The 22,529-nt window shown below is 37.9% G+C and overlaps 1 pseudogene; it reads left to right on the top strand.

The window, feature by feature from the left end:
- Nucleotides 1-19,417: 19,417 nt before the first annotated feature.
- Nucleotides 19,418-20,096, top strand: LOC127491189 (large ribosomal subunit protein uL4-like; annotated as a pseudogene).
- Nucleotides 20,097-22,529: the final 2,433 nt, after the last annotated feature.

Genomic DNA, 22,529 nt, shown 5'->3' with positions numbered 1-22,529 from the left:
CACTTTCATCAATGGATGATCAACTAGACAGAAAATCAACAAAGAAACAGTAGAACTAATCAACACTGTGGATACAATGGACCTAAATGATATCTACAGAACTTTTCACTCCAAAGTTATAGAAAACACATTCTTTTCATCAGTGCATGGACTTTTCTGTAGGATAGACCACATGCTAAGCCATAAAGCAAGTCTCAGAAAATTCAGAAAAATCAAAATGATACCATGTACCTTCTCTGAACACAATGAAATGAAGCTGGAAATCAGAAATCTGTAACTCAAGAATCTCTAGATCACATGTAAATAGATGGAAACTGAACAACATGTTATGGAATGAACAGTGGTTCGGTTCATAGAAAAAAATCAAAAGAGAAATAAAAATATTTTTGGAAACTAAGACAATATATCATATCAAAACCTATGTGATACAGCAACAACAGTATTAAGAGTGAAGTTTATAGAAATCGGCGCCTACATCAATTAATTGGAAAGGTATCAAGTAAATGAGCTATAACTGCATCTCAAGGATCTAGGAAAACAACAGCAAAGCTAACCCAAAATTAGTAGGAGAAAAGAAATAATTAAAATTAAAGAAAATCAACACAACTGAAACAAAAATATACAAATGATCAATGAATGAAGAGCTGTTTTTGAAAAAAATAAACAAAATTGATGCATCATTGGTCCAACTAACCAAAAAAAGGGGGGGAGGAGACCCAAATCATTAAAATCAGAGATAAAAAAGGAAATGTAACAACAGGATTGCAAAAAAAAGAATCATCAGAAATTATTACAAAGAGTTGTATGCCAACAAATTGGGAAACCTAGAAGAAATGAATAGATTCCAAGACACATACAATTTACAAAAATTGGGTCATGAAAGCAAAGAAATCCTAAATAGACCAATAACCAAGATAGAAATTGGTTCAGCAGCCAGCGCCACGGCTCACTAGGCTAATCCTCTGCCTTGTGGCACCGGCACACCTGGTTCTAGTCCCAGTCGGGGTGCCGGATTCTGTCCCGGTTGCCCCTCTTCCAGGCCAGCTCTCTGCTGTGGCCAGGGAGTGCAGTGGAGGATGGCCCAAGTACTTGGGCCCTGCACCCCATGGGAGACCAGGAAAAGTACCTGGCTCCTGCCATCGGATCAGTGCAGTGCGCCCGGACGCAGCGCACCAGCTGCATCGGCCATTGGAGGGTGAACCAACGGCAAAGGAAGACCTTTCTCTCTGTCTCTCTCTCTCACTGTCCACTCTGCCTGTCAAAAAATAAAATAAATAAATAAATAAAAAAGAATGAAAGAAAGAAATTGGTTCAATAATAAAGACCCTCCCAATAAAAAAAAAAAAAAAAAAAGCCCAGGAGTGGAGAGCTATACTGCTGAATGCTACCAGACATTTAAAAACTAATTCCAATTCTCAAGCTATTTGAAACTTCTTAAAGGATGAGATTCCTTGCAAACTCCTTTGGCAAAGCATTCATCACCTTAATTCCTAAACCAGAAAAAGATACGAAAGAGAAAAACTATAGACCGATATCCCTGATTAAAATAGATGCAAAAGTCCTCAACAAAATATTAGCTAATCAAATACAAAAACACATTGAAAAGATCATTCACCTGGACCAAGTGGGACTTATCCCTGGAATGCAGGGATGGTTCAACATTCCCCAATAAACAAATGTGATATATCACATTTAAAAACTACAGAACAAAAACTATATGGTTATCTCAATAGATGCATCTTACGCCTTACACAAAAATCAACTCAAGATGGATCGAGGACCTAAATCTATGACCTGCTATCATTAAATTACTAGGAAACACTGAGGAAAACTCTGTAAGACACTGGCATACTCAAGGACTTCTTGGAAAATATCCAAGAAGCAATGGCAATCAAAGCCAAAATTGACAAGTGGGATTATGTCAAGCTGAGAAGCTTCTGCACTGCAAACAAAACTCAGCAAAGTGAAGAATCAACCGACAGAATGGGAGAAAATATTTGCAAGCTACGTAATTGTTAAAGAGTTAACATCCATAATCTATAAAGAACTCAAGAAATTCATAACAAAACAAAACAAAACAAAAACAGTTAAAAATGGGCAAAGGACTTGAACAGTCATTTTCCAAGAGAGGAAATTCAAATGACCAGCAGACACTTGAAAAAATGCTCAGGATCACTAGCCATCATGGAAAGGCAATTCAAAACCACAGTGAGGTTCCACCTCACTCCAGTTAGAATGGCTTTCATAAAGAAATCAACAAATGCCAAATGCTGGCAAGGATGTGGGGGAAAAAGATACATAATCCACAACTGGTGGGAATATAACTGGTGTTGCCACTGTGCAAAATAGTCAGGAGATAACTCAGATATCTGAATATAGGCCTACTATATGATCCAGTCATCCCACTCCTTGAAATTTACCCTAACCTAAAGAAATCAGCATATGAAAGTTATCTGTACCCCCCTTGTTCACTGTATCTCAATGCATAATAACTAAGATATGGTATCAATCCAAATGTCCATCAGCTGTTGACTGGATAAAGAAATTATAGTATGTATACACTGTGGAGTACTACTCAGCTGTAAAAAAAATGAAAACCTGTCTTTTGCAACAAGATAGACACAACTGGAAATCATTATACTTAGTGAAATAAGCCAGTCCCCAAAAGACAGATGTCATATGTTTCCCTGATCCTAGGTAGCTAAGACAGTACCTGAAATGTTACATACTAGAGTGAAATGGACATTTTGAAGATTTGATGATTTTTTTAGAGCCCTTGTCACTTTCAATGAGAAACAGAATTTTTTTTTCCCTTCTCTTCATACTATTTGTTGAACTCATTTACTTATTGTAAGGTTAACAATGCAATCATTAAGTAAACTGGAAACAGATTATTTTTTGTGCTTTGAAAAACCAGAGAGATGTGGGGTTTATTAGCTGTGGAAGCCTTTTGTTTGTTTGTTTTTGGCTTTTCTTTTTGGTGTTTGTTTTTCTTTTTTCTCTTCTTTTGTTTCATTTAGTAAATATAAATTTCCAAAGTACAGTTTATGGATTACAATGGCTTTCCCCCCCATAATTTCCCTCCCACTCGCACCCCTCCCATCTCCCACTCCCTCTCCCATTCCATTCACATCAAGATTCATTTTCAATTCTCTTTATATACAGAAGATCGATTAAGAATATACTAAGTAAGATTTCATCAGTCTGCACCCACACAGAAACACAAAGTGTAAAAATACTGTTTAAGTGCTAGTTATAGCATTACTTCACATTGGACAACACATTAAGGACAGATCCCACATGAGAAGTAAGTACACAGTGACTCCTGTTGTTGACTTTACAATTTGACACTCTTGTTTATGGCGTCAGTAATCTCCCTAGGCTCTAGTCATGAGCTGCCAAGGCCATGGAAGCCTCCTGGGTTTGTCGACTTCAGTCTTATTCCGACAGGGTCATGGTCAAAGTGGAAGTTCTCTCCTCCCTTCAGAGAAAGGTACCTCCTTCTTTAATGTCCCGTTCTTTCCACTGGGATCTCACTCGCAGAGATTTTTCATTTAGGTCTTTTTTTTTTTTTTTTCCAGAGTGTCTTGGCCTTCCATGCCTGAAATACTCTCATGGGCTTTTCAGCCAGATCCACATGCCTTAAGGGCTGATTCTGAGGCCCGAGTGCGATATAGGACATCTGCCATTCTAAGAGTCTGCTGTGTATCCTGTTTCCCATGTTGGATCGTTCTCTCCCTTTTTGATTCTATCAGTTAGTATTAGCAGACACTAGTCTTATTTGTGTGATCTCTTTGACTCTTAGACCTATCAGTGTGATCAATTGTGAACTGAAGTTGATCACTTGGACTAGTGAGATGGCATTGGTACGTGACACCTTGATGGGATGGTATTGGAATCCCCTGGCACATTTCTAACTCCACCATTTGGGGAAAGTCTGATTGAGCATGTCCCAAATTGTACATCTCCTCCCTCTCTTAATCCCACTCTTATATTTAACAGGGATCACTTTTCAGTTAAAATTTACACACCTAAGAATAATTTTGTGTTAATTACAGAGTTCAACCAATAGTACTATAACAAAAAAAATACTAAAATGGATAAAGTATCACATTGTACATCAACAGGACAAGAGCTGATCAAGTCACTGTTTCTCATAGTGTCCATTTCACTTCAACAGGTTTCCCCTTTGGTGCTCAGTTAGTTGTTGCTGATCGGGGAGAACATATGATATTTGTCCCTTTGGGACTCCTTAATTCACTCAGCATAATGTTTTCCAGATTTCTGGAAAAATATATATTTTTTTTGACAGGCAGAGTGGACAGTGAGAGAGAGAGACAGAAAGGTCTTCCTTTGCCATTGGTTCACCCTCCAATGGCCGCCGCGGCCAGCGTGCTGTGGCCGGTGCACTACGCTGATCCAAAGCCAGGAGCCAGGTACTTTTCCTGGTCTCCCATGGGGTGCAGGGCCCACGCACTTGGGCCATCCTCCACTGCACTCCCTGGCCACAAGCAGAGAGCTGGCCTGGAAGAGGGGCAACCGGGACAGAATCCGGCACCCCAACCGGGACTAGAACTGGGTGTGCCAGCACCGCAAGGCAGAGGATTAGCCTAGTGAGCTGCGGCACCAGCCTGGAAACAGATATTTTTAAAAATTCAGATTGGGAATGGGAGAGAGAGGAGGAGGAAAGGTTGGCATTAGGGCAGGAGGGAGGGTAGGGGGGAAGTATTACTATGTTCCTAAATCTGTATATATGAAATACATGAAACTTTCATAACAAAATAAAATTTTTAAAAAAATGTGGCAAAATTCTACATAAATTTAATTGTGACTGTTCCTGTACAAGAATGTGTCAATAAAGTTAGCTATAGTGCTATGCTAAAGTTTAAATGCTAACTTAAATTGTGATAAATTACTATTTTTACAGAATTCTTCCTGTATTTGTAGGGTTTTATATGTTGACTATGAACATGCTTTTTCTATTATTTTAGTTGAGAGAATTAAATCTCTTTCTTGTAGGTGGACAGAAGTTCAGCCAAACCTCACTGAAAGAGCAACTAACCATTCCAGTATTCTTGAGACTGAGTGTTCTAGTGCTAAAACCTAAAGCACAGATGTTCAGTGCTAAAGCCATGACTATCTCAGGCAGCCTGGAATTCTTGGTCACCTCAATGCTCATAATCACTCTGAAGACAAGATCCCTACGTGTCACCTCATCTCCTAACCGCTCCTCCCAGTTTAAACTATCAATTATCCTGTTCTGTCCAAATCCTGGCTGTGTCTATCAACAGCTGAGCCAGCCTCTTTTCCTGCAGATTTCCTGATCTGGCTTTGCTATTTTTTTACTTTCCACTGATTCTTTCCAGGAGTCTTCCTTTTCTACTTAAGTAAAAATTATTTCCTTCTAATTGCAACTATGAACCTCATTTAAATGGCCACATCAACCAGGAGAATTCTAGAATGCTGTAGCTACTATATTGTTCCTAAAATTTTTCATGAATGCCATCAAGTTTTATGAGGCAATGTGGTCTCATGGGAGCACTGAACATAGTAGGTGCTCTGAAAACAGCTTTGAAAACTGAGTACATTTTCTCACTTAGGAAACTTGATACTCATCAGCCAGAGCCGAAACATGGCTGTGATGGATCTTCATCATGGCAGAGGGGCAAATCAGGAGCAGAGGCCTTGGAAAACAGCCAGAGAAACTCATTATGTATTTAAAAACTAGCTTCTTTCAAAATAAGAACCAGACTTTGAAGATTTAGAAATGGCTATGGAAAAACTGTGAAAATTAAATGCTCCTGTAAGTCAAAAGTGGTATGTTTCCAGGTGTTAGAAAGATTACAGGAATGAATAATAGCTGAGAAAATTGAGAAAATCAAAGCAGCAGGTTTTTCAAGCTGTGGTTCTTTCATTAGTTAGAACACTCACTAAATATGCCAGTCTGCCTCCCCAGAGTACTATCTAATCATAAATGCCTGCTGAAATACATTTACTCCCACGCAATATTTTTCCCATGGGAGAATACTTTTTGCCCTCAGCATTGCTCTTTTTCAGACTTATTTGTTTTTAGCATATTTATTCTTGTCATGTTATGATCCAGTGTCTAATCAAGGTTTGTGTTTGTCAAGTCACTTTTATATTTAAGCTCAACCTTTCAAAATAAGAATGTCAGGACACTTCCCTTTTTAACATCTCTCAAGGCTTACAAATGATTGGGAGACTGTGGATTCTTTTCTCTTCAGGGAGTTTATTTTTAATTTACTCATGTTTTCTTAATTAAGACGATCATATTTTTCCAAAAAAATGGACAGCGTATTCCTCAGTAGTTAGCCAAGTAAAAATCATGAGATCCATGAATTCATTCCTTTCTCCTTTGAAGACTGAGACATAGTACCAACAACAAATGTGAAATTCAAAGGAATTACTATCTGATTGTTCTTGGAAAAGAATGTTAGATTTTAAAGGACAAGGCAGTGTATGGTACACATACAGAAACAAAAAAAATACTCTGTATTTTACTTTATTAAGACATCACATTATTAATCCTGTGTCAGTATTTAACCTGAAAAATTTACCAAATATCTTATGTCTAACCTAGTTTTTTTGTTTTAAGACATCAATATAGTCACATTGCCCTTTTTCAAAATCATTAACTTCCTTCCTTCATCCTTTCTTTTTCCCCTTCTTAATAATGCAGTCAAGGGGCCAGCACTATGGCATAGTAGGCTAAGCCTCCGCCTGCTATGCTGGCATCCCACATGGGCGCCAGTTTGTGTCCCAGCTGCTCCTCCTCTGATCCAGCTTTCTGCTTATAGCCTGGAAAAGTAATGAAATATGGCCCAAGTGCTGGAGCCCCTGCACCCACTTGGGAGACTCAGAAGAAGTTCCTGGCTCCTGGCTGCAGATCAGCTCAGCTCGGCCTTTGTGGCCATTTAGGGAGTAAACCAGTGGATGGAAGACCTCTCTCTCTGTCTCTCCCTCCCTCTCTCTGTAACTCTGCTTCTCAAATACACAAATAAAGCCTTAAAAAATAATGCAGTCAAAATGCCAGTAGACAGTCGCTATTTGTAAGATAAAAGGTCAGGTGGGGGCAGGGGCTGAGACAAGGTAGATATCCAAGTGAAATAGCACACCAGTAGAATTGTGAAATTGAATAAATACACACTTGATCTTAGCCAAAAGGCCAAGAAGCAATAAAATTGAATAAATAAACAAAATAAGAATGGAGCTAAATTTTTTCATTGAAAGAGAAATAAGTTGTAAATAGTAGAAGTGTGAGCCACAATAAGAGATACAGATACAAGTACAGATTTGGCACTGTAGACTGAGAGGGTCTGGGAAAATAACTCTACAGCAGGGAGATCTTAAGATCTGCCAGTCTCCTTGTAGTAAGTAACTAATTTTAGGAATGTGATAAGAAAATTACAAGAAAGTTCTGCACTGTGTAAGAAATTAAGGAATCAGCCGGCGCCGCGGCTCACTAGGCTAATCCTCCGCCTTGCAGCGCCAGCACACCAGGTTCTAGTCCCAGTTGGGGTGCCGGATTCTGTCCCGGTTGCCCCTCTTCCAGGCCAGCTCTCTGCTGTGGCCAGGGAGTGCAGTGGAGGATGGCCCAAGTGCTTGGGCCCTGCACCCCATGGGAGACCAGGAAAAGCACCTGGCTCCTGGCTCCTGCCATCGGATCAGCGCGGTGCTCCAGCCGCCGTGCACCAGCCGCGGCGGCCATTGGAGGGTGAACCAACGGCAAAGGAAGACCTTTCTCTCTCTCTCTCTCTCACTGTCCACTCTGCCTGTCAAAAAAATAAAAATAAAAATAAAAAGAAATTAAGGAATCACACAAAGAATAATAGGATCAAGTGAAGCAGACATAGATACTAAGTTGAAGGAGATCCTTACTCATGAAATCAAGGTCAATTTAGTGTAAAAATATTTAAGGTAAAGATTATATCCCACCTAATAAAATTGGAATCTATCTATCAATGAAAGAAAAAGTGGGGGTGGGACAGGGAAGGAGGGGGGAAAAGAGGTAGAGAGGGAAGGAAGGATGGTAAAATTTTTCTAAATAGTAAAATGATAACAAATAAATGAAGTAGTAATGATGAAATTTGAAAAGAATGATTTGTCAGCCATAATCATAGTGGGTGAACGTTAAGTGAAAAATGAGAAACACATTCATGCAAGGTGGTTTCAAATGTTCAATGAAAAGCTGATTAAAAGATAACATGGGGGTGAACATATGCAAAGCAGATAAGTCTCCTATCTTGAGACACCTGCATCTCATTGCCAAGTGCCTTGTTCAAGTTCCTGCTACACTACTTCTAATCTAACTTCCGGTTAACACCCAACCTGGGAATCAACAGTATCGGTCCCTGCCACCCTGTGGGAGACCTTGTCTGAGGCCCAGGTTCCTAGTTTCAGCCTGGCTCAGCCATGCCAGTTGCAGGCGTTTGAGAAGTGAACCAGGGAACGATAATCAATCAATCTCTATGAAATAAAATGAAAAACTTTTAAGTGAATTTTTAATGCATATTTTCCATGAAGTTTTGAAATTCTTCATGTGTGTACATGTATGGGATCAAAGATGATCCTCCAAATTCATACTAGTTACAAAATAATAAAAACTTTACACTGGAGAAACCTTGAGGACATCACTTAACTCACATGATGAAAGTTAACAACCCCAGGGATAGGACAAAACCAGCTCATGGGCCACTGGATTGAATACAATGAAGAGGGCACAGGATCACTCTTACGACATTCATAACATGAATCTAACACAGGGCACATCACATAATTCCACACTGCACAAAATAATTGTCCTGCAATCTTCAAGCATGTTAAGGTCATGAAGGTCAAGGAAGGCGTGAGAAACAGTTCTGAATAGAAGGAATTGAAAGAGACATGAAAATTACCTGCAATGGGTGAACCTAGATTGAATCTTTTTTATGGAAAGTATTATTGTAACAGTTGGTGAACCTGTTTATGAATATAACAAGAGTTTTCTACAACTTTTAAAAGTCCAACATTAAAATTTTTATGAACAAGGAAGAAAAGGCAAATTGTCTACCAATACCAAGAACTAATTAGCATGAGTGGACACCACAATTCCAAATTTTCATTTAAATATTCTTTCCTCTCTTCTAACCTCAGATAGAAAAGAATATCAACCCATAACAGCATTTGTTGTCTATAAAGCTTGTTCCAAATGTTTACAAGTGTGGCAGGTTTACATTTGATGCTCAAAAATACCCTGGATAATTGTAATTTTATTGCAACTTCTTTTGTCTTTTTAAGGAAATTTACTGAGCTAGGCATTGTGGTGTAGAGGGTTAAGCTGCCACCCAAGACACCTGCAACCCATATGAGTGCCAGTTTAAGTCATGCCTGCTCCACTTCCAATCTAGCTCTCTGCTAATGTTCCTGGGAAAGGATCAGAAGATGGCCCAAGTACTTGGGGTCCTGTACTCACCTGGGAGAACCGGATGGAATTCCTTGCTTGTGGCTTTGGCCTGGCCCAGCCCTGGCCATTGCAGCCAGTTGGGGAATAAACCAAAAGATGGATAATCTCTCTGTCTCTCCCTCTCTCACATAACTCTGCCTTTCAAACAAGTAAACCTTTGTTTAAAAAAAGAGAAATTGTTTACTTATTTTTGTTTGTTTATTTGAAAGGCAGTGTGAGGAAAAAAAAGCAAAGGACAGAGAGAGTGAGAGATGTCTCCCATCAACTGATTCACTCACCAAAATGACTATATGAGCCAGGGCAGAGGATGGCCAAAACCATGAGATGAGAATTCCATCCAGGTATCCCACATGAGTGGCAGGCCCAATTTTTTGGGCCTTCACCTACTGTCTTCCCCGGAGTATTAGCAGGAAGCTGGATAGGAAGTTACATCATCAGATTTGAACCAGCACCACAAGGTGGGATGCTGGTGTCTCAAGTGGTGGCTTGATACACCACACCATAACATCACACCACTCTTCTGCTTTTAAGATGTTTTTATTGGATTTTACCTCAATTACCAAAATGATAATTTCTAATTATATTAAAACAATAAGGAAAAAATATCTCTGCTTGCTCTCAGTCTCCAACCATTGAAAACTAGCAAAGTGAAGAAGGAATTTTCTGTGTTTTTCGGGAGTCAGAGGTGAATCATGGAAACAGTAATATAGTTTTCTTAGTTTTTTCCATCCTCACTCACTCACACTTCCTGTGCTAGCCCATTCATGCACTCACAATGTCACTCTTTGCCCATTACAACCTGCAGTGTCCTTCAAAAGTGAGTCTATACTGGTTGGTTGTCTCATTCCTTCAAGAAGAACAATGTTTAACAAGCATAATCACTTATAAATATTTTATGGTAACTTCATATAATAATAAATCCATACAAACACATATATTTAGTATGGAAAATACCACACAATCATTAAAATTAAGTTGATGATATCCTTTTATATCCTAGATCATGCTTTGTCCCTGATATTATACTAACAATTTTGAATTTTAAAGTAAAAAGTTATATTTATGAGTTTAATTAGTTGCCTGTCAACCTGATTCTTAAATTTTGTAAAAGAGAGAATATATATTCAAAATACAAATGCTGCCTAGTGAAAATACTTCAAGAGTATTTATAGTTGATGCACTGATTATTTATTGCTACATTCACTTCATTCTTTGTCAGTTCCTGTTGAAAGTTCTGAAATTATCACAAGAAATAAAACCCACAGGAATGGAATTGAACAAGGCAATTTCTCACAAGCTGAGAATGATACTTCACTAAGTTCTTCTTGAATCCAATATGCTTATTGCACTAAACATTTTTATAAAATTATTGCAGAAACTTTATTGGCACAGTGCTGCATGAAGTCAGTTGGCTTCCACTTTTGGGGAATTCTATTTTAGGCATAAAACCAAATCTGTAGTTACCATGACATCAGTCACATTTTAGACTTAATTATGGTAAATGTACACTTTAAAGTACAGATACAGCTTAACCATAACTTAGGCTTTAGCATCTCAACACAGGGTACAACATATTATTGATAAATGCCATGTAACTCCCAGACTCTAATTTTTTTTCATTAGAATAGTGTATTTAACCAGCCTGGAGTGTTGTCATCATCTGGCTATTTTTATTAATATTTGCATATGTAAAGAAGGAATCATGGTGCTATCAGGTTACTGTTTCTCTGACTTTTGAAAATATTTATGGATACAGAAAATCCATGGGATAGGACCTCTAATATAAAAGGGTACCCTCCAAGATTTATCCAAGAAGCCTCTTGCTGGCATGCTAAAAACATGCAAAACAATAAACTCAGAGGGAGCAGAATGTTCTGATTAAAAGAACTCATAAAATCCTGATACAATTAAATTAAGAGATGATACCAGATTTTAAATTTTAAAGTAAATCTTTGCCCACAGCTTTGGAGAAAAGCATGATTTCTAAAGTAGATTATGTATTTCACATCAAGAAATCAATTATCCATGCATATTAGTCATAAGACAAGTAAGAGATTTTTCTCCATTCTGAAGGCTCACTTCATTAAAAAGAGAACACTTCCAGAATAAGTTATACTTTTGAAAAATAGGAACAGTCTCACTTCAGGCTCTCTGTGGTCTCAGAGTAGAACCAATGAAGCAGATACTTTGCAAAGAACACTAATCAGATTTGTATATTAGGAACATTGGACATGAATTTCTGGCAGTTTAAAGACTAAACATGTCACTGGAAGTTCTACATCTTCTCAATATGTTAGTGGAGAGGAGGCAGAGGAGGGTGAGTAGAGAGGACTTTTCTTACAATGGGGATTATAAAACATTCAAGGTGAAAAGATAAGCTTGTACTTTTTTTTTTTATCTCAGTGTGTTTTTGCAAGATCAACTCCCATCATGTCATGTGTAAGAGCTCAGTTATGTAATGCTATGATCAAAGTTAGTGATTTCTGTCTTTCTCCCTGATGTTATTACAAGTGGTAAAATTAAGAATATGAGTAGAGTCATTTTTCATGGTTTGTTGTATTTGAAATGATAATACAGACACTAATAAAATTTTTAGAAATCAAGGTCATGTTTGTTTTTTCTCTTTGTGATATTTAAGCGTTAAACCAAGTACTGTTGTAATGAATGAATATGGACATACAAAAACAGTTTCTTTTACTCACAGTATGACATACTATCAGAATCATCGTAACCCGTGACTTCCAGCAGGAACATAAGTAAGACAACCAAGGCATTACTTCCTTGATTCTTTTTTGCTTGATTTTTTCCTCCTTTAATATGTGCTTCTATAGTCTTATTCTGTTGTAGTACTATTATAAATACATCTGAGCAATTCCTATGAAAAATATTTTAAAATATTATTTTCAAGTTTAAGTAACAATTTCTTAAACATTTGATGGACAATTACAATTTGCCTCCCATATCCACGTGTTCTAACTCTGCTGATTCAACCAACCACAAATCAAAATTATTAGGAAAACATATTGTGCCTGTACTGAGTATGTATATACTTTTTCATGTTATTCTATTAACTATGCAATATAAAATTATTTACATAGCATTTACATTGTTTTAAATAAGTAATATAGAGCAAATTCAAAATCTACAGATGACGTGCATATGTTATATGCAAATATTACACATTTATATACTAGGGACTTGAGCATCCATAGATTTTGTTATCCCTGGTATCCACATTAGTCCAGGAAATACCAAGGGGTGAGTGCACATAGTTGTTTCAAAAGCCTACTTATTAACATTCTATTTATTTTAAGCAAATCACTATGTGCCCCACTTTCTCTCCCCAAAACCAGAAACTCAAAAAAATCACTTTATGTGGAAAATTGTGATTTTCAATGCTGCAAATAAGAGTTACATAATAATACAAGATAGTTTAATAGCATGCTGGTGATGTTTAAAGTGAACATAAAGTGATACCACATTTTCCCTTGTCAATACATCCTGAATCTAACTAGACCCCTAACTTTTACCTTACCCAAAAATCCACTCAACATAGATCAAAGACCTAAATCTATGACCTGATACCATTAGTAGAGAACACTGGGAAACTCTCCAAGACATTGGCATAGGCAAAGACTTCTTGGAAAATATCCAAGAAGCACAGGCAATCAAAGCCAAAATTGACAAATGGGATAACATCAAGCTGAGAAGCTTCTGTAGTGCAAAATCACTCTGCAAAATCAAGGGGCAACCAACAGAATGGGAGCAAATATTTGGAAACCACACAACTGATAAAGAGTTAACATCCAGAATCCATAAAGAGCTCAAGAAATTCACAACAAAATAAATAATCCATTTAAGAAATAGGCAAAGAACTTGAAAAGGCATTTTCTTTTCTTTCATTTTTTTCATTTTTTTAACTTTTATTTAGTAAATATAAATTTGCAAATTACAGCTTATGGATTACAATGGCTTTTCCCCCCTGATAACTTCCCTCCCACCCACAACCCTCCCAACTCCCACTCCCTCTCCCATTCCATTCACATCAAGATTCATTTTCAATTACCTTTATATACAGAAGATCAATTTAGTATATATTAAGTAAAGATTTCAACAGTTTGCACCCACACAGAATATAAAGCGTAAAATATTGTTTGAGTACTAGATATAGCATTAATTCACATTTTTCAAGAGAGGAAATTGAAATATCCAACAATTGAGAAAATGCTCAGGATCACTAGCCATCATGGAAATGAAAATCAAAATCACAATGATGTTTCACATTTCTCCAGTTAGAATGGCTCTCACACAGAAATCAACAAACGACAAATGCTGACGAGGATGTGTTGAAAAGGTACCCTAATCCATGGTTAATAGGAATGTAAAATGGTACAGAGACTGTGCAAGATAGTATGGAGATAACTCAGATATCTGAATACAGGGCTACCATGTGATCTAGCCATCCCACTCCAGGGGATTTATTCTGATCAAAATAAATCAGTATATGAAAGAGTTATCTATACTCCTATGTTCATTGCAGCTCAGTGCATGATAATTAAGATATGGAATCAACCCATATGTTCCTCACCTGATGACTGGATAAAGAAATTACGGTATATATACACTGTGGAGTACTACTCAGCTGAGAAAGAATGAAAGAACAAAAGAAAGAAAGAGAGAGAGAGAGAGAGTGTGGGGAGCAATTCGGACTAGACTAAGTTACTGGAATTAAGACTTATTCTATGCATCTGCTCTCCCACAATATGGCGCTGGGAGAGGAGAAAACAGCTTCTACGCAGCTGCCTCCAGTTCAGCCAATAAACTGTAGGACTTGCTCCTGATTGGAGAGCAGCGTACTCGGCGTGTGGGCAGCCGAGTTAGGATTGGCGGAGGAGGACTATAAAGGAGGAGAGAGACGGCATGCACCAGGAACATCTAAGGGGAACATCTAGCTGAAGGAACACCTGTGCAGCCCCCGAGAGAGCCGGCCGGCGGTGTGCCGCTCCCCTGCGGAAGTGGGGAATGTGGCCAGGGGGAACTGCCCTTCCACGGAGGTGGAAGGGATAGTAGCCAACCCGGGAAGAACCAGCAGCAAACCCGGGGAGGGCCGAGCAGACGAAAGAACAGCGCAGGGTCCTGTGTCGTTCCTCCACGAAGAGGGGGAGCGACAGAGAGAGAGAGAGAGAGAGAGAGAGAAAGAAAGAGAGAAAGAAAGAAATCCTGTCATTTGCAACAAAATGAATGCAAGTGGAAACCATTATACTTAGTGAAATAAGCCAGCCCCCAAAAGACAGATATCATGTTTTCCCTGATTAGGGGTAACTAATGAGTACCTAAACGTAATATATTGGAGTGAAATGGACATTTTGAAATTCAATGATTGTTTACAGCCTTTGTCTCTTCTGTTGAGGAACAGTGTCTTTTTCTTCATATTATTTGTTGAACTCTTTTACTTAGTGTAGGGTTAAACTTACAATAATTAAGTAAACAAAGTAAAAATTAAGAGTGAAAATAGGAGAGGGAGGAGGAAAAAGGATTAGAATATGGGTGGGAGGGAGAAAAGTATCACTATGTTCCTATATCTGTATATATGAAATACATGAAGCTTGTATAACTTAGAAAAAAACTTTATAAAACCACACACACACACATATAAAATCTAATCTCTCATTTAAGTTCTCACAATAAAACAGGTACAAAAATGGTTTTCTCACACCAACCTCACTATATTTCAAATCATTCCCACTAGTGTTAAACCATGAAAAAGTGTTACTTTTTTTAAGTGCAAATTTGGTCAAGAAACAGAAGAAATATATGGCCATAAGATGACAATATTTGAAGCTGATATGCAAATGTAGCTCATTATACTATAACCTGTGTTTACGCAAATTAAAATACACAAATATTTCCAAAATAAATGTATATAACTATGGACATTAGTTATGAGACATTAACAATTCCATATTATAATGTTTCTCCGATAGATAGATACATAGATACATACATACATACATAGACAGACTGACTAAAAGCCTTGCCTGGAGTCAAACAGTTGTATCTATCTTGTCCCCCAATTCAGATGGCTAATGACATTGTGATCATTCAAATGTCAACCTTTTCCCAGAGAAAAAATTATCACTGAAGGGAAAATGGGAATAGAGAAATATCAATGAAACTGAGAATGTGTTTCCAACTCTGTCCATGTGAGTCTTGGAATGAATTAGTTAACCTTTAAGAACAGTCTCCTCATGCATTAAATTATAGTTATTACTTATTCCAAAGACACTGAAAATTCTTCCTCAAGTAGTATTATGTAAGCATAAATTGCAGTTAAATAAAACAAAAGTGGAGTACAGTTTTGTAAAGACCATTGAACACAATCTAGCAAATTGGTACTTGTTCTGGAGTTGCCTAAAAATTAGGAAGACCTGCTCGAACGATTGATAATATTTTCAAATAGCCCCAATCATCTACTAATAAGAATATAAATATTCTTGATGTTCCTGGTTTTCACAGATTTTCAATGATCTTTAATTAGGTCACTTTAAATGATCTAAAAACCTGTTTACTGAAGAGATTCAAGAAAAACAATAGGAATTTTGGTTTTGGCCTGTGTATTATCTAGTCTTCCTTTTTTCAATAAGAGTATCTCAAATTTCCTTTAAGAAACAATCTCTCTATAATTCCTTGTCAGTGAAGTTCAAATGGGACTACTACTTTCTCTTTCTTAATCCAAATCTGGCTAAACAGTGAGTTTCATTCCAGTGACTGCAACAATCAATTCAGGGACAGCATTTCTCCAGGATCATCCTAAGAAGCGTGTTCACTATTAGGAAACAGAAGATATCTTTCAATCAGAGAGAACAGCTAGGCAGAACTTGAACGCAAATAATCAACCAGCTCAAGCATCATCCTTCAAAAGAATGCCACACTAACCTACAAACCTCCCACCAGATACATCAGAATTTAAATATCTCCATGGGTTTTTAGGGAAACAAGTCATGCTGCACTTGTAGCACCAAGCTATAAGGATATGATTCTAAAGGCACCAGAAAGCACCATGGTTTTGAAAACATTTGGGAAGTGAGTGTATTGGATAAGAGAGTGATGAGAATGAAGCCAACAAAGAAGGAAGTAGATAGAGGAAATTGGGGTTTTAAAACCTCTTTGAAGAGCCTAAAATAGTTGTGTTATACACTACCTGGACATTCCTCTTACACGAGTCAATAGGCTTATGACTGATTTCTTTCCCTTGACAACACAGCAGTGACCAATAAGCTTCTATGACTTTCTTTGTCTTGGTTTTCCTATCTGCAAAGTTTGTGTAATAATGCTACTAATAGTATTGTTGAGCAGAGTTAAAAAAAACTTCTAAGGCTTTAGAAACATGCTTCTCTATAGTAAGTGCTTAATAACATTACATAAAATAAACTTTATAATTGTTTACTTTTTAAATATGTAAATTGAACCACATCAAAATAGAAAAATGACGACTTTTTCTGTTATATCATTAGTATTACTGAGTACCAAATATTCACATAGCAGAATCATTTTATATTTTGAATATATAGAGAGGCATTGCTATTACTTAACTGAAGATTTGTGATAATTTACTCCACTAGAAAACTGTTACACTTAGTGAAATAAACCAGTCTCAAAAAGATAAATACCATGTGTTTTCTCTGATATGTGGCAGTTAATATAGAATACAAAAAATGTAGAGGAATGCAACAGAAATCTTGTGAAATAATTGTCATTTTTAGTCCATGTTTATATTCCTTTGGAATTGTGGTCTTCCTACTTTTTAACTGGTTGAATATTATGGTTAGTGGTGAATTAAGACTGTGAATACAGAGGGCTTTAAAATTACATTTTTGCAAAAATTAAATAAAAAAGAGAAAGGAAGAAATGAAGGGGATTGAGGGAGAGAGAATGGAAGGAAGGGAAATATGGTTATCTTCTCAGAACTATACCTATTAAATGCACAAAATCTGTTCTCTTTAAAGAAAAAAATGCCATTTCACTGAGATTTAATAACTGCATTTCACAGAAATTTTAAAAACAGGTTATAATGACCCTGGAAGTCATTTCTGACTTGATAGGAAGAGAGTTTCCTGCTGTTTGCCAGAATTAATGTTATTCAATTAACACATCCCTTTCCATCAATTATTTCTTAACACTAGGGTCTATACTCTACTGACTTACACACTTGTAAAGCCTATATCTCCCAAATGCCCTCGCATCTCTACTTAATAAACAAATTATGGGCAACCTCCATTCACCCACTTCAGGGAGGAACTGGACTTGCTGGGGGCAGGTGCCAAGATTTGCCTCCCAGTGTCCCTGGGCTGGGCCTGGCTTCTGCAGAGCCTCTTGGGGGAAGGGGGTACTCAGGTGGATGCCTCTGAAAAACGTCCTGACCACCCCACCCCAGGGTGTTTGTCTCCATCGTCACTCCAAGCTCCGGGTTCCCTGTCCTCCTGACTCTACCCCCTTGAAGCCTTGGGTTGTCTGTACCCACAACTCTTAGGGACTCAAGGAGTTACACAGGGCTTGGCTGGATGCCCCTCCCCCTAGGCAGCTGGTAATTGAGGGGTAAAGCTCTGGGCTCCTCCTCCCTCTGCCACTTATCCCAGCTCCAAGTTTTTAAAAAAATATATAACCAACGGCAAAGGAAGACCTTTCTCTCTGTCTCTCTCTCTCACTGTCCACTCTGCCTGTCAAAAAAAAAAATATATTATTAAAAATGTAAGTTTAAAAAAAAAAGACTGTCATCATCCCAAAGTAGTTCTTTCATATTTTCCTAGTCATTTTATTCTCCAATCAAAAATAATACTCATTAGTTCCCACTATCTTCTTTTTCTTCATATTTCACTAGAAAATAAATGAGAGCACAAGAGAATTTCTTCTCTCAATACCAAAACTAAAAACTTAACCTGCATCTGCACTCAAGTACTTGGCTTACTTATCTATCACAATGGATGAACCATCTCTATTCCTAAGGTCAAAACTTCTATTTATGTACTGCATTGACAATCTCTTCTTACAGACCCAAAGCATATGTTCCTTTAATTCTTGTACCTCTCTCTCCCTCTCCCTCCCCCTCTCCCTCTCCCTCTCTCTGTCTCTGTCCCTGTCTCTTCAAATTTTCCTTATATTAACGTGCACATCAATATATGAACTTCAACATAAAACCATCCCATACCATAGAATAGAATTAGAGTTAGAATGACAACTCTAAAGTTTAAATCAGGCTATTAGAGCTGGAATCATTCGAATAACTTCCCATTGCATTTAGAATAAAGTATAAGGTACTTATGATGCTATTCATGGTCTGGAGCCTGGCTACTATCTAACGTAATTACCTTCTGCTTTTCTTCTTTCTCTTCCCATGTCAGCCGCATAGCCTTGTTGCTGTCACATAAACAGTGTATATGACACTCATCCAGTGACTTTGTGCTTGCTCTTCCCATAGCCTAGAACATTCTTCCACAAAGATGTGCACATGCCTCTACTCAGGTCTTTGCTCTAAAGTACCAGCTTGGAAAGGACTTGTAGGGTTCAACCACCTATAACAACAGAGTCTGCCATCTTCTGATCTTGTAGCCAGCTTTGATTTTCCCCAACAAAAGTTGCAACTTGAGTTGGGATGTATTTATTTTGTTTATATTGTTCCCTTCCTGTCAAAGTGTAGGGTCATTGAGACAGGCACTTCGTCTAGTATGAAGGATAAGCAAATGAAAACATACACTGTCCTCATAATACACATATATTTGAAATACCAATTTTTTGGAAATTAAGTCTAACACAAAATAAGACAAAAATACTGGTGTTAGTGAAATTACAGAAGGGTATGATAAAAAGTTTGTGGAAAACGGACTTTAAAAATGTTTATTTTGATATATGATTTTTAAATCCACATATATAGGAGAGTGTGCAAAAATTTCATGAAAAATGCATATGATGAAAGAACTATGCATGAATTTCAAAAATCTCTGGCATTTTTCTATGGGAGCAGCCAAGTTGAAGGGACTACGGCCTTCTCCTCTCCTTGGCATCACACGTATTCATCTATTAATATCAGTGTACTCTGAAAAGCAGGAATCATCTGGCAAAGATGCATCCTTACCTGTGTTCAAGGTTCTCATTCACCCAGAAATCTGTACTTTTTCTTACCAGCTGAAACAAACAGCCCTATGCCATCAGTCAGTTAGCAGGTCATCAGACCAGTGCTACGTCTTGGCAGAGCTGAGACTGACATTCTCAGAGGCTGAGGTGGTGAGACTCACCAATCTGGCCAGGGCGTTTTGGAGATATGTGCCAAGGAGCTTGTGCGTTTGAACCAACTAAAACCTGGCACCCCCAGCATCATGGAGGGAACAAAACCCATAAACTATAAGGCATCTGTCTGCACTGGCTGTGTCAGTTTTGACAGCACCGTCCATGAAATGGTGATCATATTGAGGAAGTCCCTGTACTTCCATTAGTGGACAAAGATAAAGTGGAAAGCTACAAGAAAACCAAGGAGGCAGCTGTGTTCAATAAGAAACTTAAGGCATGAGATGATACCAGAAAGGTTTATGCCTCTCAGCAAATGAGTGCTGGCAAGGGCAAAATGAGATACTGCCACTGAATCCAGGAAAAGCCCAGAGATCTGAGGAGCCCTCAGAGCACTTTGCAAGAAGACTCACTGCAGCGTCCAAACCCACGGGCAAAGACCATATGCCACAATACCATTCTTTGCTAGGCCAGAAATCACTAACTCCAGATGGAAGAGGGAAGAGCGGTACTATCAGTCAAATCGGAGGAGAAAGAAGTTGCAGGCAGGAAGCCTGGGGTAGGGAAGAAAGCAAAGGCGGCTGCTGGTGTCAAGAAGGAGAAGCTTCTGGTGGAGAAATTAGCTGCAACCACCAAGAAGCCAACAGCTCAAAGGAAGCCGGCAAAGAAACCTGCCCCAGAAGCCAAGACACCTGCTGGACACACTCTTCAACGTGTTTATGGCATAGATGTCAGATCATTTTGGAATTCTGGACAACTTAGCTTGAATAAAGACCTGATCAAAGAGAAAATGAGAAAAAGCAAATGTGTGTGAGCCAAAGTGAATTTTTTTAATTCCATTTTTCCATGAACTTTTTCAAGTCCTCTCACAACGGCTGAATTTCAAAATTACTCATGTCTAGTTCATGAAGCTAACTCTTCACACCTTCTGCTGGAAGGAAGCTATTTGAGAAAGTTGATCTTACATATGGTTGGGTCTGTATAATTCCAACTCCTCATGATTGCTGTCTTGAACTTTCCAATATTTTATGCGAGGGGTACAGTATGGTACTATCAACACAGAATCACTAGATGATGATTTCCCAGGAAAAACTTCCAATGTCTAGAATGGCTTTAGTGTCCCAGAGGTGGAACAGAAGCAATAGATAGAGGAACCTGAGCCTGAAGTCTATTTCTAACATGCACGAAGTCTGGTGACTGTGATCAACTTAATTCATCATTCTATAATTTACTTTCCTTGTCTGTAAAGTCAGAATTCTTTCTGCCACACAGGATTGCTGGAAGCATTTTTTTTACAACAATGTTTATTTTTGAAGCATTTGTTCAAGTATTTTGTATATATCATAATTCAGTTTACCTCACAAATATATTTGAAATGTATTATAGCACGGGTTAATAACCTATTACAATGGCAAATGTTATTGTTTCCCTCCTTACTATTTTTATAAATTTATTTATTCACTTATTTAAATACTTACTTAAAAGTCAGAAAGGCACACAGAAATCTGCCACTTGGTTCAATCCCCAAATGCCCACAACAGCCAGAATAGACAACCCAAAACCAGGAGTTGGTCTCCCACATGGTAGCAGAGACTCAACCCCTTGAGCCATCACCTGTTGCCTCCCAGGCGGTGCATTAGAAGGATGGTGGACTTGGGAGCAGAGCTGGAATTTGAACTCAGGCTCTCTGATATGGGTTGTGGGCATCCCAACCTTCATCTTAACAGCTAGACCAAATACTCACCCTTAATGTTTCCTCTTAAACTCCAACTGATATCTTTCATGATGTCCTTATGTATAGCAAAGATCAATTAGGTGTTCATCAAAACCGTTTATTTTATTTCTACATGTCCAGCAATTCTATATTTACCAGCCTCCTTAAGGTTAATATGATAGTATGCATCAGGTATATCACGTTCCCCCATGCATTTCCTCCGGATCTCCCCTTGTTTCCCAGCTGTAACCAAGGTAACGCAGGCAGCTACATATTGAGATTGGAGCATCTGCCAGCATTAGTCCCTCTGATAATGAAAGGAATTCTGTTTTGAACTTCTCGTGAGCAAGAAATAATTCAAATATGTTAAGCCACTGGAATCTCAAAGATTTTTAGCCAGTATTTCCTTAACTAACTTATAACAAAATGAAAGAAGGATTCCAAGCTTTCCTAGAAAATGCACCATTATTACCTTATTTTTCCTCTATAAAATAAAACCATTACCAAGATATTTTATCACCTTTGGTACAGTCATTCCTTAGTTGTAAACTTTGAAGCAGACAAAAAATTTTAAGTACATGAAAAAAAATCATTGACTTTTGAAACAGTCTAGTATTTAATGGACAGCATAAAGTCTACTTTATTGCCGTTGATATGTCTTAAAATACAGAAGCAATGTTTCAAATATGCAGCACATTTCCTACCACTAGACAAAGATTTTCTCCATAGAAGAGAATCATACATAGGAGAAGCCTATGGCTCTAATAACAGTACCCAAGACTACCATCTAAGGAAAAAAGTGACCATTAATAATTATAGGCATAACATGCATTTCACAACTTATTTTGCTCCCAAGTGTTTTATGAGGCTTTCTTTTAGGATAAAGCTATGCTTGTGTGGACTGAATCACAAACTCCACACTGGAGAATATTTATTCACTCTTTTTGAGCACACCATTCCATTCTGTCCTAAACATCATTATGACCAGCAATGCTCATGTCCAAAAACTTCATGTTCCATGGTATTTCATCCTCTACTTCACCAATATACTGTTAGATAAAAGAGTTCTCAAAT

Source organism: Oryctolagus cuniculus, chromosome 11 (assembly GCF_964237555.1).
Source record: "Oryctolagus cuniculus chromosome 11, mOryCun1.1, whole genome shotgun sequence".
Classification (NCBI taxonomy): domain Eukaryota; kingdom Metazoa; phylum Chordata; class Mammalia; order Lagomorpha; family Leporidae; genus Oryctolagus; species Oryctolagus cuniculus.
Note: the sequence above shows the minus strand (reverse complement) of the source record. Positions and strands in the feature narration are given on the sequence as shown.